An 18,813-nucleotide genomic window follows, 5' to 3' on the forward strand; every position below is an offset into this window, starting at 1 on the left:
CAGAGCAAAGGATGCGGTACGTCGAGGACACGCGCAATCAATGCCAGCACCCATTTAGAGTTTGGTACCAGCGATGCTCGGCCTGGTGCGCGCGCGTGGCTGCTGGGGCTTCGGCTTCCGGAACGGGTGGATGGATGTTGCAGATGACGGTGTTGGTGTGCGGCTGTCACCCAACCCCGCCACCGACATGGGCGAAGTGCCCATTGTTTTCTTTAAAAAATGGACTTATTTATTTGCTATGAAAACAAACAGCCTAAAAGTTTGGCAGCACTAGACGAACAATCTTTCAGTAACACTACAAATGTTTTTTGAATTGATGAACAAACTTGTAGGGTAGAGCGAGATTCTCAGTCCAATGTGTGCTAGTTACTCACTATTTTCTCCTAGAACCGATTCCTCGTTTTTTAAATAGAGATAATTCCTGATAAAAAAAGTTTAAATGGAAACAAACTCATTGTGTCAGCTAGTGCCGCCTCATGTTCATGCAGTTGTTGGGCTTATCCGTCTGTTCGTCTCGGGTACAGTTTCTAGCCAACTGCAACTGGCCTCGGCCACACGAAGGCTAAGCAGGTCCAACAGCATGAAAGATCAAGATGCTCACACACTATCAACTGCTAAAGAGGAAAAAAAAGTGAAGCATGTACCCTCATGTCAATCGCTCCTCAAAACAAATCTATCGAACACTCTACTGCTTTGTGGACCTTGGTGTCATACTTGTCGCATGGTCTCGTTTTCTTCTTAAGTTCCTTTGGTGTTGCGTTCAATATATATACCCTCTCACATATTGCCATTGTTGTTTAGATTATCCTTTAGCACGCTCCTTACTTGAGAATCAGAATGTAGCTCTTATCTTAAACCTCATCTTTAACTAGGTATCATATGTACATTTTTGTTTATTATAAATTGTACACTGAGATATTAGAGGAAACTGGCTGGCTTTTATGCCCCGTTTGGGCTCGTCTATCTTTGACGGCTTCATGACTACAGGAAAATATGACATTAACTTCTGTAGCTTGTCCATGGGCGGGCAGGTTGTGAATCATTATCCAACAATATATAGGTAGCGGCATGAACGGCGGCCACCTGGCTTAGAGGAACCTCGGTGAGCTATGGAGGGTCACCCAACCTGGACGAGCTCCCGGTTGCTAGCTCTCCTCTCACCAAAGGCGACGTTTCCTGAAGATAAGCTATATGCCCTAAATATGTAGTACAAGTCTATCATTTTATTGACGAAGGCCAGGAAATAAAGGTTGTCGTTGTGTGGGAGCATGCAATTTCAATTTGACCAGTCCTTTTCTCTAGCGGTGCACTCATACCATGACTTCTGTACCAGGAGCCCACTTGTCCGACAACGCGAGCTTCATCTTGAAAGGAGTCATATGACCCTCAGGACTCGGGTTGGGTGACGAAGAGAAAAAGGCATTAAAACTATTGTGATTATCTCGTTTGGTATCATCCTTTTTGAAATCTCTATCTCTACATAATTTTTACCTAATAATAAAGCATAGAATGCTTCTGCCCATCCGTCATCCAAATTACCCTCGAAGTTGGTGAGAATTACCCACCAATGCCACTTGTAAGGGCAAAAACGATTCAATTTTTCCGTTGCCATCAAACGGGCGAGCAAGTGGGATACCAGATCGAGCGTGTGTTCAGTGTGAAGGTCGTCTCGCCTGATGCACAACGAGGATGCTCAGGATCTAAGCGGGCGGCGCTTGACATGATGCTCAGGAAACAATTATTCGAACTCTCTGGAAGCTTCTAGCCCTCTCTAATCTCTTCGAGGAGTCCGGTTGAAGCTGATCCTGTATATCCTCGCTGACGTGGAATCGGATCGAACCCAAGATCAAATTCGTTGCTCAAATAGAGAGATCAGATCGAGAAAGAGGGTAAACTCGAGGTCAAACCGAGAGAGGCCACGAAGGAGCGCTGGTGGAGAGCCGGATCATCACCTTAGGAGCGCTTGTGTCTTTATTTGTTTTTCCACTTTTGTTGTACGGTTTTGTTCAGGGTTTGGTTTTGGCTAATTTATACTCCCACCGTTTCATAATTTAAGACTTTTTTCCGCAAGGTTAAAGAGAGTTTTGTTCATGATTATCGGGTTACAATGTTGAGATAACAAGTCCTCACAGAATGGAGGCCTCGAGTTCAACCATACAGTAGTACAAGCATTGGTACGACTCTAATGAGACAGATGATGTGCTACCCTATTCTAATCTCTACTAACATTAAGTGGAACAAACTCTCTATCAACAATAAGAGCTTTAATCTCCTCAGCTAAGTGTGTGTAGGCCGACCTAGACAAATTACCTCCCTTAATGGTGGCCAAAAACCGTTTGAAGCATCTGACTGGACAATGACATGCATATCAAAATGCCGAATGGCCACTGTAATACCCTATATTAAAGCATGAATCTCTACTTCTAAGGCGTCATTACAGTTGAAGATATACCTACAGGCCGCAAATATCATTGAACCTTTCTCAAAAAACGTCTTACGTTACGGGACAGAGAGAGTTGTTAGCTTGCTAGTATCTTTCAGTTCAATGTTATACATGTTGTACTCGGGAATCTATGAGCTAAGTAATGTTTCTTTAATGCCAAGTAAAAAGTAGAAACCCCACTGTAATATGCATGATGTATTTGATAAAATTAGTATGCTCGCGATTTGGTGAAAATCTTGTCAGAAATATCTAATATATTAAAAAATATATGCATATACTTAATCCTAAACTATAAACTGTTATCAAGATATTTTGCATGTCATACACTTTAGAGGACCCTGCACCCATATTTAATGATACATGCGCAACACAAAAATAAATTACATGAACTATTGTAAGTATCACCATTTGATGTTAGTCGGCATGTAATTTTGTCTTCTATTATTTCCAGCACATACATTTAACTTGTTTCAAATATTTCGTAATATACAATACATTGAACATGAAGCTATTTTTAACACACTAAAAGACTTGGAACAATATATTATTTCTGTTTGCAGTTTTACAAAAGTGAGTTTTTAAAAGTATAAAATTTTAATATAAAAATAATGACATGTTTTCATTAATTGTTACAGAATTCGTCATAAAATCTGATTAAAGCTTTTTAGTATTTTCTGAATCTTAAACACTATTAATAAGTTTTAATTCAATAAATATATGATTTGCATATTTTATTTTAGAACAGACAGAAAAAAGAATTATGTTATTGCCTTACAAGATTTAGGACAATATATCAGTTATAAATGTGATTTTAAAACTAGATTGTAACACGTGTAATATATTAGTAGAAACAATCGTATTCATATTCATAGGGTTATATATCGACTTTAATCAGAGATCAATTTTTCATTTAAGATTTAATACTTAGACCATTGGAGAAAATTAAGTATGTGTCAAATGCAACAAACATACACTTGCACAGAAACAAGTTCATTATTTACGACAAATCAGTATATGTGGTTGCAACTGATGTAAGAAAGATTAAAGCAATTTTACTATATGGCTAGCTTCTATGGTAAACTAGATACTACAGAAGATCTATGACATATATTATATGTGTATCTCTGTTCAGTACTTTGTATGTAAAAAAACATATTTTTCAAAAACTTGAACATTTTTCAATATAATATACATTTTTTAAATTACCTGAACATTTGTTATATTGCACGATCATTTGTTTACATTTTATAACATTTCCAAAAGTTCACGTATATTTGTTTGAATGGTGAGGACATTTTTTTCACTGATTTATTTTTGAATGAACATTTTTTCAAAATTATATACTAACAAATAATTTACAGTATGTTAATATTTTCAAATTTGTTGGGTTTCAATTTTTGGACTAAATATATGTATTACAAACATATGCATTTTAGATTTTTTTTAAATATGAGCATAAGACAAAAAATAGAAAAAGAACGTAAAACCAAAGAAAATCAAACTAGCATGTGGAAAGCAAATTGGGTTGACCCAACTGGACGCTCGCTGTAGGCAAGTGCGATCTTGCGCAAGGCGATACATAGTCGCACCCGCTTGTGTCCTATGTCATCACACGTCCATGATCCCCTAAAATAACACGCTTGTATGATGTCGTTCGTGCCATCTGTGGTCTTTGTACGCCTAGCCGTCTTGACAGACAATTTCTCGTCAAGAGGGGAGATCTTCTTTCGAAATCACTAGGCACCCTTGCGGGGTCATCCAGTGTCGCTCCCGAGCGCAAGAAGTGACGTAACATCACGTGTCATGGTCCATCTGAGGTGCACCCTATATTTGAAACTTGACGAAAGAAGAGGGGATCACACTGATTTTTTTTTCCTTTTTTTTTCTTCTGTCTTGGACATGCTCCACCGTAGGAAGCATATGTGTGCTCCACTTGCTGAAGCAGACTCACGCTTTGTGATCACGCACAGCTTTGCTCTGTGACGAAGCCTACATGTGCATGCCTGTGGAACAAATCTGTGCTTCACCCTCTTTTTCCCCTTTGGGGCACATTCATGCTCCATTCGTGAGAGCACACTTATGCTTCATAATGAACCACACAAGTGTTCTACAACGAAGTACACCTGTGGCTCCACCTTTGGAGCAGACTTGTGCTTCAACTTATTTTCCCTTTCAAAGCACAGTCATGCCGCACCTGCAGGTGTACAACTACGACTCGCGGGGATGCACATATGTGCGTCACCATTTTTTCCCTTTCAGTTGCACGTGCTTCACAGCAAGGTATCACACTTGTGCTTCTCCTCCGCGCTTGTGCTTTTGCTCGAGAGCACACGTGTGTGTTGTAGGAACACACTAGGAAACAAGACGTGGCGTGCTTTTGTGCGCCTCTGCTTCACTAAAGTGACCTCCGCGGGACGGTTTCAAGGGATACCCACTAACTAATTGCTCTCATCTTTTTTATTAGGGAACAACGAATGATTTGGCCTCGGGCCAATCACGGGAAAGCTAAGCACGCCCAACAACATGACTTGTTGAGGTTAGCTTGCAATCGACGACATTGCCATCCTCATACTTTATTAACCACGAGTAAGAGAAAAAGGTGCAACATGTTAATTACCCTCATGTGTCTCCCGCTCCTCCAAACAAACCATACTATCGCTAGTTCCCTTAAGGAAAAGCCAAACTAACGCTACCGCCCTCCTGTTTCTGACGTAACTAACCGATCTGCTCATGATTATGTATCTAATGGAGCCCTGGGTGTCTTTTTGCAAACAAATGAGAGGAAGAAAATAGGACAATTTTTTGAGGAACACCGAACACGTTGCAAGAAAATAAGACAATTGCTAATAGGCAAATGGGACATCCTATATGGTACCGTACGTGCCGGAAGCCACGCGAGCGTGCACTCTCCCTGCTCCCTCCACGCGAGCGAGCACTCTTCCTGCTCCCTCGCGCGCCCCAGTTGGCCGGCCCATGTACGGGAAGGGGAGCCCCTTTGTTTTCTCCTTCAATTTTTTTTTCTGTTTTCAGGTTTTTTTATTTTTCTAAATTAGCTAGATTTAAAAAAAATTAAATTATCAAATTTTTCGTGAATTCAATAATGTTCATGATTTGAATTTTGTTTTTGGAAAATGACAAACGCTCATGGATTCAAACCAATTTTTTGAATTTCAAAAGTAAATGTTCACAATATTAAAAAAATATTCGAGAGTTTGAAAAATGTTGACAAATATAAAAAAAAATTCAGAAAATTCAAAAATGTTCGCTGTTTAAAGAAGTTTTAATGTCCGAAAAAAGTGAAAAATAAAAAATGTTCCTAAACTGTAAAACTTGTTCCCGAATTTTAGGCTAATGTTCACGTGTTCCGAAATTTCTACAAAAAATAAAAGAAGTGTTCGTGAATTTGAAAAAATGTGCACGATTTTGAAAAAGTGTCCACGATTTTTTCAAAAATTATTCATAAGTTGAAACAAAAATCACGATATCGAAAAATATCCATGATTTTTTTGTCAGTTTTTCCAAAAATGGTCCCAAATTTGTACAATATGTTTGTCAATTCAAAATATGTTCGTGAATTTAAAAAAAGTTAACAATTTAGAAATATGTTCATGAGTTCAAAAAATGTTCACAATTAGAAATGTGTTCACAAATTTTAAATAGAGTGGAAAAAAAGAAAAAGGAAAGTGAAAAATAAAGAAGAAAAAGAAAAGGAACAAAAATAAATGGAGAACAGTAATGAAAAATGAAAAAGAGAAAAGAAAATACAAACGTGAGAAAAGAAGAAAAACAAATGAAACCCACGAAAACAGTTCTGAACCTTCCCAAAATAGGTGGGGAGGAATCCCGAATTGGGCCGGCTCAAAAAGTAGCGGACACTCAAGGTGGGTAAGCGCCAGACCATCATCCAAGAATCTTATGGCCGTGTGACCATCTCAGGTTTGCTCGTCAATCGGTGATGTATGCACTTGTTTCCTGTAGCTCTTCCTATCCAAGAATCTTACGCTTCTTCAGCTCTTGTTTAGTTTTGCTTGTTCTAATTCGAGGATGTGATGATCAAAACACCCACCTATTTTCTCAGGGATTTCTATCCCTCTGCTGAGAGACCGGTTCATTCTTCCGAGCATTTTAAGATATCCTGATGTTTCTATTTTGATTTCCGTTTGATCCTTTTGTCTTCCTTAATGAAAGGAGCAAAAGGCCCAAGATTATGGGGTTGAAATGATGATAATCTTCCACAGAAAATCATATTTAGTGTTGACTAAAATTACAGACTACAATTATCTGGTCAACTATTGAATCTCAACCGATCTGCTCTTTCGTTTCCGTCGATCTCCATCTGCTCTTACACTCGGTCTACATGTCTGCTCGCCCTGACACCCTCGTGCTTTGATCTCGCGGACCTGGATTTGACGCACACTTTATTTATAAACATTCTTCAGTATTCAGTAATCACATCGCCAGTTATGTGCATTCCTTCCTCTGTAGGGTAGATTTGGTGTTGTCCGTAATATTTCAGTTATTTGCATGCATAACAAGAATTTCCTTCTTTTGACTAAAAAATATATTATGAATCAACATGATATGTTTGTGCATGAAGATATTCGAAAGAACCGGAGATATTTTTTGGGGGGAAATGGAGGCATACCCCCGGCCTCTGCATCATAATGATGCATGCAGTCATATTATTAAAAATTCGCAAAGTATCACAAAGTCATCAAAGTATTATAGCTAGCAAGTGGAGCGAAAAATAAAAATAAAGCAAAGTTCATGCTGACAATCACAACCGTAATGGCAATAAGAAGGATAGGCTCCCTAGAGTCCTATCTTGTTATGCGACCGCCATCCGTACCGGTTGAATATAGCCCGTGCTACCATCTCCCACTGGTTGCACCCAGTAACCAAAGGCTCCCTGGATTCCATAGGAGTGAGTAAGGACCACGTACGGATCCAAGCGGTAGCTCTGAAGATGACCTGCAAGAAAGTTAAATTGTGTTGTCTGTTAAACATCAAATCATTCCTACAATTCCATATAGCCCACAAGAGCACACATATTCTAATCCGAATACGAGCTGCTGTAGTATGTTCGACCCCAGTTAACCACATTCCAAACAACGATGCAATGTCAACTGGAGGGGTAATGTTGAAGGCTATATGAATCGTTCTCCAAAGCAATTTGGCTAATGGACATCCAAGAAATAAATATTGTATTGTTTCATCATGATCACAAAAGCAACATTGTGGACTACCTACCCATCACCTCTTGATTAAGTTGTCCTTTGTAAGAACTAGCAGAACGCCCGTGCGTTGCTATGGGCTATCCACCATGTTATCTCTAACATCCGAGTCCAAGACAAAAAAAAACAGCCCATGCATCTTCTCTTTTTCTGTTGAAACCTCTGCTTCCCGTTCGGTTTCCCGCCATAGCGGGACATTTCTTGCTGGAGACACATCCTTTAAAACCAGATGAAGTTTACCTAATCTTTGTCATGCATTGTAATACGGATGAAAATTTTCATATTTACAATATAATAGATTGGGTTAAATTAAGTTATACTATTGACACAAAACAACAAATGATTATAGAGATCATTCTCAAAGGTCCATTCAACAAATGCACACTCACCTTGGAGGCGTGTGGCAATATGAACGTATTCTAGTCACCAATAAGCTCCACCTCCAACCCACATATGCTAGAACGGATAATTGTCGTTTTTCTCTTTCTTGTCCTTCCCTACATCTTCTACTCTTAGCCTCTTCGCCAAGACAATTTATTGGTGCCAACAAGCACCATGTCAGCATTAGTGTATTCATCATGGACACCTCATCTTCTTAATTCCTTGCCAACTTTAGTTCTCGTTCCTACTTATTTTTTAGAATCCTCTTTCTTTCATTCTTTCTTTTTTCATCTTATTGTTTGGAACACTCTTTCTTTCTCCAACACCATGAACCACTTGGTCACTTTAGTTTTTTTCCTTCTAATTCTTGAAACACTCTTCCTTTCTACTATAGCATGAACCAAAATTTCACTATTGTGTTGTGTTGTCCTCACCCGTGAACGTTTCGACAACAGTCAACATGTGAACATCCTGTAGAGCATAGTCGTCATCCATCTTGGTGAATGCTAGGTCGCCGATGTCCCAAGCGCATGGTGGCCGTCGAGGTTTTCAATTTTGGAAACAAAAGAATTTCGGACCTCACCGAGATATGCAAAATTTCAAAATTTTTGCATATTTCAAAAATTGTTTCGGACTTTGAGGTTTCAAATATCACTTAATTTTAATGAATTCTAAAATAATTTAAATTTACTTTGAAACCAATTTGAATCCACTTCGAAGTTTTGGGTTAAAAATATTTCGGACCCCATTCATATATGTGAAATTTTCAAAATTTCACTGAAATATGTCATTGCTATGTTTGCAAGCAGTGCTCGACCATGTCACCGAGAGTGTGTTGATCGTCCTTGCCCACGAGCGCTTTCAAAATAATTTGGCATGATTAACCGCTTGCTTAATTAATTAAGTACAAAAATAATTAATAACATACCAAATTCTCTGCATGCCTAATTAACTATCAATCATATCAATTAGTTATCGGACTAAGGCCTCCTTTGGTTCATAGGATAGGAATTTCATAGAAATAGGAAAATCATAGGAAATGAGATGGCATGCGTCTCAATTCCTATAAAGAAAAACATGCCATTTGATACATAGCATTGGTGATGGGGTCATGTACCTAGGGTAGGGTCATAGACCTGATCTAAGTACCCTGCCCAAGGACACCCTTAGAAGAGGTCACCTTCCAGTCGACCAACGAGGGATTCACTCGACTGACTTGAAGGACTCGACCACGAAGACTCACTCGACTACCAGGAGGTCAAAAGGCACTCTGCACTGCAACGGCTTGTAGTTAAGTAGACTTTATGATAGTTAAGACACTTTATGTGGGATGTTACCAGTAACGCCCCGGACTAAATACACCTTAAACCCTTCATCTGTGCGTCACCATTTTTTCCCTTTCAGTTGCACGTGCTTCACAGCAAGGTATCACACTTATGCTTCTCCTCCGCGCTTGTGCTTTTGCTCGAGAGCACACGTGTGTGTTGTAGGAACACACTAGGAAACAAGACGTGGCGTGCTTTTGTGCGCCTCTGCTTCACTAAAGTGACCTCCGCGGGACGGTTTCAAGGGATACCCACTAACTAATTGCTCTCATCTTTTTTATTAGGGAACAACGAATGATTTGGCCTCGGGCCAATCACGGGAAAGCTAAGCACGCCCAACAACATGACTTGTTGAGGTTAGCTTGCAATCGACGACATTGCCATCCTCATACTTTATTAACCACGAGTAAGAGAAAAAGGTGCAACATGTTAATTACCCTCATGTGTCTCCCGCTCCTCCAAACAAACCATACTATCGCTAGTTCCCTTAAGGAAAAGCCAAACTAACGCTACCGCCCTCCTGTTTCTGACGTAACTAACCGATCTGCTCATGATTATGTATCTAATGGAGCCTTGGGTGTCACATCCCTAGCTTCTGGTAATGCACTAGGCTAGACCTCTTGTGAGCATCATGTTTTATTTCAAATGAAATTTGAATTGAGGAATTTTCAAAGCCTCAGAAACCTCAAAAAAAAAATAACCAACATTTAAATCCTCTCAAATGAGTCCAAGAAAATGTTCCTGTTATTCTATAGAAATATTGGTAAGAGGTAAAAAATTCAAACCAATATTTCTTGGAGTCACAGAAATATTTATTTTGCCCATTTGAATTAATTTAATAACTATTTGCATTGGATATATATATTATATATAATTAATATATATCCAATAATTCTGGAACATTTTATGTGGCTTGGTATATCTTAGTTCTAGCCACATAATTATTTTCAGGATTTTATAAAATGGTTTAGAATTTTACTAAACCAAAACAAAACAGAACAAAATAGAAAACCAGAAATAAAAGACAGAACAGAAACTTACCTGGACCTACCTGTCCAGCCCAGCCGGCCCAGCTCCCCCACCTGGCCGGCCCAGCCCACCTCCTCCCCCTTGTCATCTTCCTCCTCGCGCCAGTAGGCGCAGGCGCGTGGCCGGAGCGCGCGCGCACGCGCCCGAGCCACCTCCTGCTTGCCGCCCCGCCCCGGATCGGCTAAGGATGCCACGACACCCCCCCTGGAACCCCCTCGTCCGCTCCCTTGCCTCCCTGCTCTCTCCCTCTCACTCCCCTGCTCTTTTCCCCTCATGGCCGAAGCCGCCATGGCCACTCCGCTGAGAAACACCGCGGCCAGCCACTCCCTCGCTCCCTCTCCGTGTTCCCGAGATCCGTATCGCCTCCAGCGTCATCCTCGCCAAACCAAGCATCACCGGAAGCCCTGCAATGCCGGCGCCATCATCTTCTTCTTCCTCGGGCACCGAAGGCCGTCATCGTCGATTCGTCGCCGTCGTCGCTTCCCCGAGCTCGTTGACCATCTCGACGTGACCACTGTGAGCTCATGATCCGTTTCCCCCTATTACCGCACTCGATAGCGCTCTATAGTCGCGTATGTCGCCGAGCCCGAAAGCTCACCGCCGCCGGCCATGTCGCCGTCGTGGCTACAGACGCCGTAGCTCGTGCCTGGGCGCGTCATAGCACTCGGTTTGCTCCCAGGAGATGACCCCGACCACCAGCTGGACCTGCCATGCACCAGAACTCCGAACCCGCGCTCGCCCGAACTCCGGTCGCCGCCGCGGGCCCCGTTCCGGTGAGCTCGGGCCACCTCAGCCCCTGCCGTTTGCACAGATGGATGCGGGCGACTCCCAGCTACGCGTAGAGCCCCTCAGTCGCCGATTTGGTCGCCGAAGGAGCGTTTCCGACGCCCTCCGCCGTTGCTGGCGTCGCCGGCGACAAGCCGCGGGTCAACTCCGGCGGGTTTGACCCGGGGTTTGACCCCCTGACGTGTGGGCCCAGGCGCCTGCTAGATTAGTGTTAGATTAGTTAGCGCTAATTAACCTAGCTAATTAGATAGGCCACTGACATGCGGGCCCCGCCCGGCTAACTAAGTTAGTTAGGGCTAACTAACCTGGTTAGTTGACTGGGTCACTGACCAGTGGACCCCACTGGTCAGGTTTGACCTGAATCTGCCCCGTTGACCTGATGACGTCAGGATAAGGTCATGCTGACGCAATAATTCCTTTCTGGAATTAAAATAAATTAGGAAATAATTTATGAATTCCAGAAAATTGTATAAACTTCTAAAATTCATAGAAATTCAACCGTAACTCCAAATTAAATAAATTATATATGAAAAATTATCAGAAAAATTCAAGGAATCCATCTGTACCGTTTTCATGCATGTTAGAACAACTTATCACTACTGTTTAGGACAAATGAAGTGAATGACATTTGAATATTCACATATGGAGTTTGAATTTGAATCTTGTATTCAAACCAACTTCATTTAATCTGTTGCTAGTTGCATTAGCTCAAAACACATTCATTTTGCCATGTCATGATCATGCATCATATTGTGCATTGCATTGATTGTGTTCCTTTTTGTGTTGCCGGTATTTGTCCCCTCTCGATAGACGTGATACCGATGACGTGATCATTGACACTGATGAAGACTCAATGTTATCTTCAGAAGTGCCAGGCAAGCAAAACCCCCTTGTTCATTCCGATACAATCCTACTCTCTCGCTCCTGCTCTCTTTTACTGCATTAGGACAACAACGATTCAACTGTTACTTGCTGCGGTAGCTGAACCCCTTTATCCTTTGCATGACCTGTCATTCCACAGTAAATAGATGAAACCCACTAGCATGAGTAGGAGTTGTTTGAGCCCTGTTGTGCCTACTCATTCCTGCTTGTTTGTCATGCCTGCTACTGCTTAGAGTTGAGTCAGGTCTGATTCATCAGGGATGAATCAGAGGTGTGTGAACATGTCCTACCGTGTGTGAACACGATTTGGTAAAGGTAGCGGTGAGAGGCCATGTAGGAGTACATGGTGGGTTGTCTCATTGCAGCCGTCCTCAGGAACTGAGTTCTGTGTTTGTGATCCATGATTCAGCTACTACCACGCATTGGGCCCGAAACCAATGGACCCTCTCGGCTTCTTGATCACCCTTGTCCTCTGTCCAGGAGTTGCAAGTAGTTTCTGGTGTTTGTAGTATGCTGGAGGCCGTGCGCAGTGCTGACCGTAGGGGTGGGCTGTGATGCGGTAGGCACGTGGCCGGGTAAACCGGGCGCCCGTTTGGTGTCACGGAACCCTGTACACATCGTTTGGGGCTGTGAGCGAAACTCCGGCCGGATCTCCTCATGGATGGAACCCGAATAGGCGATAAACCTGGACTAGAGACTTGAGTGTTTAGGCAGGCCGTGGCCGACACCCACGTTGGGCTTCCGCTTGAAGGTTGCCGAGTACATGTCGTGTAAACGGCGGTAAGTGGTGAGAGCGTGTGTGAAGAAGTACACCCCTACAGGGTTAATATGATCTATTCGAATAGCCGTGTCCGCGGAAAAGGACTTCTGGGTTGCTTATATCAGTTCATAGACAAGTGAAAGTGGATACTCTAAAATACGCAAGATAAGCGTGAGTGCTATGGATGGCGTTCTCGTAGGGAGACGGGGGCGGATCCATAGTGGTGTATTGATATGGTGAATATGTGGACTCGTGTGCGCCACCTCAAAAGAGTTACTCGCAGTCGTAGTTCAGGATAGCCAGCGAGTCAAAGCTGGCTTGCTGCAGTTAAACCCCACCATCCCCTTTGTTGATAATGATGCATATGTAGATAGTTCTGATGTAAGTCTTGCTGGGTACATTTGTACTCACGTTTGCCTATTTTATGTTTTTGCAGAGAGACTTCGGTCTCGCTAGTAGTTCCACGTGGACTTCGAGGTTTAGCTTGATACCTCAGCTACGATCTTGTGCCCTCGGCAGGATCTGGTAGATAGTCAGGCTTCTCAACCTTTTTCATTTATAGATGTCTGTACTCAGACATGATAGCTTCCGCTTGTGCTTTGATTTGTATGCTCTGATTGTTGGGTCATGAGACCCATGTTTGTAATATCTCGCTCCTCGGAGCCTATTGAATAAATACTTGAGTTGTAGAGTCATGTTGTGATGCCATGTTGTATTGCACATATCGAGCATATTGTGTGTATGTTATTGAAATGCTTGATATGTGTGGGATCTGACTATCTAGTTGTTTATCTTTAGTAGCCTCTCTTACCGGGAAATGTCTCCTAGTGTTTCCACCGAGCCATGGTAGCATGCTACTGCTCCGGAACACTTAGGCTGGCCGGCATGTGTCCTTCTTCGTTCCTGTGTCTGTCCCTTCGGGGAAATGTCACGCGATGAATACCGGAGTCCTGTTAGCCCGCTACAGCCCGGTTCACCGGAGTCCTGCTAGCCCAGTGCTACAGCCTGGATTCACTCGCTGATGACCGACACGTTCGATGCTGGGTCATGAATGCCTGTCCCTGTAAGTCTGTGCCACTTTGGGTTTACGACTAGCCATGTCAGCCCGGGCTCCTTATCATATGGATGCTAGCGACACCGTCATATACGTGTGCCAAAAGGCGCAAACGGTCCCGGGCCAAGGTAAGGCGACACCCGTGGGAATACCGTGCGTGAGGCCGCAAAGTGATATGAGGTGTTACATGCTAGATCGATGTGGCATTGAGTCGGGGTCCTGACAGCGTTGGTATCAGAGCTTGACTGCCTGTAGGATTACCAAGCCAAACTGGTCGAAGTTGAGTCTAGAAATTCTTAGTTATATGTAGGGGAATTGATTGTGGGATGGAACGTAAGGCTCCTTTTACTCCTTATACCTCATGCCCTTCTGATCTGAGTCATCTTATCTTTCCTACGGGGTTAAGGAACTAGGTCTTCTCATCTATCTATCAGGATCACGTGTTACTAATCCGTAGACTTATAAATTGTTGGATTAAGCTTGAGTTCAGTTTCTACTACTTCCATACGTTAACTGTTGATCTCGAAACCTTGATATTGTGCTTCTGAGTGGTTATGCCACCAATTTTGTGAATGTCTCAAATCTTTTCTGAGCATTTACAGCCGTTATGCTGTCCGAGTCATTCCAGGTTTCTAAATAGTCTGATGCATTTGCAAAATCCTTTTCCTCTGGTTTCGATGCTCCTTTATGCCAGCTCAATCACACTAATTGTTGAGTTGAGGTATTCTATTGCCTTGACATTATGTTGGAGTTACTATTATGGCCCTAGGTGTTTAGGGAGTCACCTAGTAATCTAGCAATGTTTTGTGATCCCAGTGTGATGATTCTGGCTTTTATTCTCGAAAGCATCCCGTGATGCCACTTAGTAGTAGGTATTCTACTCCTTGGGCTTTGAACCCGAGATTCACTCTACTTACCTCATGTTGATAGTGTTTGCTAGTTCCTTTAGGATATTAGTAACTTTGCGATAGTCCTCGAGGTCCGTGGTATTTCCTTCTTCCAAATACTATGAACCGCTTATGGCAGGTGTTTATTAGATCAAAAGATCACAATTAGAGTACTCTTGAGGAGTTCTCCATTCATAAATCGTGACTCTGCCAGTTCTACCTTTCTGCATGGGTTATCCGGAAGAAATATGTTGAACTTCGTTCGACATGCTAATCCATGCATCCACAACTCAGAAAATCATATGTTCTTTTGGGTTGTCCCATCTTAGTTGTTTCCGACCCTCGCCTATCAATTGATAGTCAAGAGTATGCGTGCATTCGTCTGTCGATGCCTATTACTCTTGTGGCCCGTCAAGCCATTCCGTCCTGAATGACTAGGAGAAACAAACTCCAGTACCTCATCCATATTTAGGATTGGGTCAAAGTAGTTGTGTTCCGCAGATCAAGTTACAATCCAGCTTCTGGTCTGCTCTACCTGAAGTATTACCTTCTTTATGACAGGAATTTCATGAGAATTGCACCAACTCTCATGAATTTTGACATAGTAATACTTCTCACCATCATTAGTCATTCCTCGGCCCTCGTGTTGATGCAACCGGAATACCGACAAATGAATTGTGATGTGTGAAATCCATACTCCCAGCAACCTCGTTGTTTGGTAGTTAAAGGACAATAATTTCATTCTTAGCCTGTTAGTTCTTGAATCATCATTCTAAGACTGATCGTGTTATCTAGTCCTTATTTCCGGTGCACCCTTCGATCAATGAGTTAGTATTGTGCCAATCCCTCGCTCTGTTGATCATATCGTCTTGCCCTGAAAAGCAAGATTGTTCCTGAGCCTAATAGCATATCGGTGGTTGTGATTTTCCGATTATCTTCTCGGAAGTATCACCGGGTCGTCACCCGACCGCTATGTTGAGCTCGTGATCAAGTTGGTTTATCCTTGTAAACCACCCCTTCTCCAAGAATCGGTGTTAAATATCCCTGAGCTAGTTGGTTAAGCTAGACAACAACTTGGAGAGTTGGAAGATAAAATCTTGCCTGACTTAGTTCGTTCCAAAGGGATATTCTTGTGTAGTGTGTGTTGAAGAAAGATGATATCTTCATCGATTGGTCCTTGTGATCAGTTGCTGGACCTATTGTTTTATCAATCCTTTGATTTGAGTGTGGGCTATCGTCAAATCAAATCAGTACCAACGATGCTCGTAATGTTGTCTTATTTGTGGTTGATCCCTCGAGCATACACCATTACATCTTTGGTCTAACCAATGCTATCACCGTGTTCACTTAACTATGGAATTCCTTTTAAAAGGAAACCTAGATGAATTGTTGTTGAGCCCATTGACAACATTCTTATCTCCTCCATGATGTTGTTGAACATTAAGTTAGTGTTGGAAACTTTTGAAAGCATTTTCTTCATGCTAGCTCATGAAGTACTTGTTTGATGAAAGGAGTGACTTCCTTTGATTCACATGCATTTTGATGTAAGTTGCCGCCGTGGACTCGAGAAAGTCAATGTTGCTTCCTTGGAATCATCCCAAGTCAGTCATGCATGTGTGAAGTATACATTGGATTGTGAGATTAGCTACCTCCATTCTATATGTGTCCCGAGCACACCAAGCCACTGATTGATTTGTTCAAGGAGAAGAAGTTCCTTCTTAAGAGTATACCTTATGCAAGGATTTTGATATCCTCGTTGATGGTTCCCCACCTGAACTCGGTAGTGTTCTATTATAAGACTACCACGTGGTCATGCTTGTCTGGGACAACATGTTCACATGTTTGTAGCAGAACCAACTCATGTTTTGGAGCTTGCTATCGTAGTTCATCTCCCGAGAATCCCGCAACGTCATCTCGTCGATTTGTGTTGCAAACTTTCATTTTTCTTCCTAGACTCGATGAGTCTGGAATATCCTGACACCAACCAGATCTGAATCTCAGGCAGATATGATGGTTGGAACATTTCCCAAGAACTATAATATTGGTCCCTCGATAACCGGTAAGGTGGATGTCGTGGCCAACACACCCAGCCGAAAGACCTATTATTGTAGTATCTTGATTGAAGAAGTTGGCCACCTTCCCATAAGGATTTCGTAGGATTTACCTCCGTAACTGTTCCTTATGGATTCTATTGCTCCCAAAGTCCGACCTTTTACTTGATGTTCTAGTTATCAAACCATATCTATGAATGGGTTACGCTAGCACATCAAGGAGAACATTAGAAGCGGAGTGCTAGATGTCTCTCGGTCGATCATCCAGATTCTATTCCCTTGGCCTCGCTAAGATGAAATCTAAGAAGTGTTATCTTCCTTTGCATCTGCATCATCCATCATCATTCATCATGGTAGCAAGTTGTGTTGCCAGGATCCTTGACACGGATGTTGGTAAAACCTTGATGAATATGGAAATGCTCAAGTTCTTGAGAGCACGCACAAGCGCTACGTGTTATCATCGGCACTAACTGGGATGCTCTCAGTTCCCTCGGCAATGCTATGACCTTCTCAAACAGTGAATTCACTCTCTATTGTTGGGTTCTTCCCCAGTTACCAGAATCATTCCCAGCATTTGCATTTTGTTCCGAGCTTGCACCGCCAATGTGCCATTCTACCATGGGTCTCTTCCATTTCCGGTGATAAGCAAATTCATCCATTACGTTGTCTTCAACAAGGTAATCCACATCATCCAAGTCCGGGTATGCCATTCTACCGACCCCCTACAAATGATCGCTCGAGAATTGCCTTAGGCTGGCCTAAAGAGTTTCATTGATCTTTGAATCAAAGGTAATTCTTTTTGCCACTTAAGGAGATATTTCTACGAGTCACCTTCCCTAAGGTGCATCGTTATGGTATCATGGCAACTCAACTCCTCGCTACGTTGGCAATCGTTTACCACCTTCTTAAGTGTGGAATTATTGTCCACCTAGTGAACCTTCGTCATCCGTTTCTTCCACCCCTCTTGATGTGTATCTCGTGTCTCAACCCGAGGGATGGTTCTATGTCCCATTCCGTGAGTTAATCCTGAGTTGTTCAACCTTCGAGAAGAACGATTCTTTTAGGGTTTTTCCTTTCCTCACGTTGTCATGATTAGCTGGAGTTCTCAGAACAAGACATCAAGACAATGATGGTGAATGAATCAACGTTCAACTGAAGTGCACCCTGGATCGTGAAGATTGTACTAGTTTGCGTTTCTCCTTCATCCTACCCTACGCTTGAATCTCGAGACGAGATTCTTGTTTAGTGGGGGTGAGTTGTCACATCCCTAGCTTCTGGTAATGCACTAGGCTAGACCTCTTGTGAGCATCATGTTTTATTTCAAATGAAATTTGAATTGAGGAATTTTCAAAGCCTCAGAAACCTCAAAAAAAAACCAACATTTAAATCCTCTCAAATGAGTCCAAGAAAATGTTCCTGTTATTCTATAGAAATATTGGTAAGAGGTAAAAAATTCAAACCAATATTTCTTGGAGTCACAGAAATATTTATTTTGCCCATTTGAATTAATTTAATAACTATTTGCATTGGATATATATATTATATATAATTAATATATATCCAATAATTCTGGAACATTTTATGTGGCTCGGTATATCTTAGTTCTAGCCACATAATTATTTTCAGGATTTTATAAAATGGTTTAGAATTTTACTAATCCAAAACAAAACAGAACAAAATAGAAAACCAGAAATAAAAGACAGAACAGAAACTTACCTGGACCTACCTGTCCAGCCCAGCCGGCCCAGCTCCCCCACCTGGCCGGCCCAGCCCACCTCCTCCCCCTTGTCATCTTCCTCCTCGCGCCAGTAGGCGCAGGCGCGTGGCCGGAGCGCGCGCGCACGCGCCCGAGCCACCTCCTGCTTGCCGCCCCGCCCCGGATCGGCTAAGGATGCCACGACACCCCCCCCTGGAACCCCCTCGTCCGCTCCCTTGCCTCCCCGCTCTCTCCCTCTCACTCCCCTGCTCCTTTTCCCCTCAT

General features: G+C 42.4%; 1 non-coding gene across 1 annotated transcript; it reads left to right on the forward strand.

Annotated features, from left to right (window-relative positions):
* The first annotated feature begins 6,654 nt into the window (after positions 1-6,654).
* LOC119290356 lies at positions 6,655-6,734 on the forward strand. The gene has a single exon (XR_005141871.1). It is a non-coding gene; the product is annotated as a small nucleolar RNA Z155 (small nucleolar RNA).
* Positions 6,735-18,813: the final 12,079 nt, after the last annotated feature.

This window comes from Triticum dicoccoides, chromosome 4A (genome assembly GCF_002162155.2).
Source record: "Triticum dicoccoides isolate Atlit2015 ecotype Zavitan chromosome 4A, WEW_v2.0, whole genome shotgun sequence".
NCBI lineage: Eukaryota > Viridiplantae > Streptophyta > Magnoliopsida > Poales > Poaceae > Triticum > Triticum dicoccoides.